This window comes from Pseudomyrmex gracilis, unplaced genomic scaffold (assembly GCF_002006095.1).
Source record: "Pseudomyrmex gracilis isolate BER0280 unplaced genomic scaffold, ASM200609v1 scaffold_1528, whole genome shotgun sequence".
NCBI lineage: Eukaryota > Metazoa > Arthropoda > Insecta > Hymenoptera > Formicidae > Pseudomyrmex > Pseudomyrmex gracilis.
The window spans coordinates 2561-3984 of NW_018022112.1; the positions used below are offsets into that span (position 1 = coordinate 2561).

Genomic DNA, 1424 nt, shown 5'->3' on the forward strand with positions numbered 1-1424 from the left:
TGACTGTTGTAATATATCTCATTATTATATTTGACTGTATTATATATATCTCACGCAGAGATATAAACTATGTAACTGCATTTTATTTTAAAAGTAAGAAATACAGTATAAATCCATCAATGAAATATTCATAATATAAATGCAGTTATATTTTTTATATTTAGACGTGAGATTCTTAATTATTGGAAAAAAACAACATTCATATTTATTTAAGAACATATTCTATAATTAAAATATTTAAATTTATAGGATGGTGAAGGAATTTGGTGCTCATAATAATACTGTGCAAATAAAGAGACTGTTAAAAGTTCTTGTACAAGACTTTGCAACTTCCCCCAGTTTACAGATATTTTTGCTGCTTTAGTAAATTGGCCTATGATTTCGAGCAGAATAAAATATGTTACTGAATTACTTGATAGATTAATGGAGGTAAATTTTTTATTGTTAATTTTTTACTTTTTCACATATCTCAGAAGCTTTGCATTATTTTAGGATATTATGATAGAAAGTGGTCTCTTTGATTTATTTGGATTTATGGCTTTATCGAGGGTGCGTATTAATACTAAAAATCCATTTGGTAGACAATTTGTAATATCATGGATATCAGTGTTGGATGCAGTGCCCAACATGGATTTTATTTATAGGTTTGTTCGAAATTCTCGATAGATTTTTCAGATTGGAAGATCCAACGTCAGAGATAAAGATTGCGCAGCATAAAGACCAAAGGTGGAGTTTTCAACCATGATAAATATTACATATGCTCAAAGTTCAGACAAATTACTTCAATTGACTGCCATCACGTTAATAAAAATGTTTGTACAATTATCTGGGCTTCTTATGCTTCTATATATGTCTGGCATTCATGTAGCTATTTTACTATGTTTGACTTACGATGGTGACACCCGGAAAAGTATTAAAGAATTAAAGAAACAGCAACGCGAGTAAATGCTACTTTAATGAGTTAGTAAATAATAAAAAATACAGAGATTACAAATAAGAAGCAAGAATATAATATAGATTTCAAAAAGAAGAAGGGTAATTGACAAGTCTTTATGTAAATAAATTGTTATATAAATTCTTTGTTTTTTTAGATGATTCGCAAAGTTCTCTAGATGAAAATTTAGACCTTGCTAGTGTCGTGGAAAGACAAAGTATTTACTCTATGTATCGGTCCAAACTAAGGTTGCAGTTTTAAAGTGGATACATCATTTATTCACAAACANTCCATATAAAATGTTTCATCACTTTGAGGCTTTATTTCCAATATTAATAAAATCTTTAAACGATATTTTCGATGAAGACGTGCAACAGATTCTAGTAGTAATGGCTGAGATTATTAGTTTCAAACTCTCAGAGACAGTAACGACAGATTCCGACGCAAAAATGCAGAATAACTATTTCACAAAATTTATAGTCAATTTATT

The 1424-nt window shown here is 28.7% G+C and overlaps 1 long non-coding RNA gene across 1 annotated transcript; it reads left to right on the plus strand.

Moving 5' to 3' along the window:
- Positions 1–29: 29 nt before the first annotated feature.
- On the plus strand, positions 30–860 carry LOC109862235. The gene is made up of 3 exons (XR_002251096.1): positions 30–429; positions 493–549; positions 667–860. It is a non-coding gene; the product is annotated as an uncharacterized LOC109862235 (long non-coding RNA).
- The last annotated feature ends 564 nt before the right edge of the window (positions 861–1424 follow it).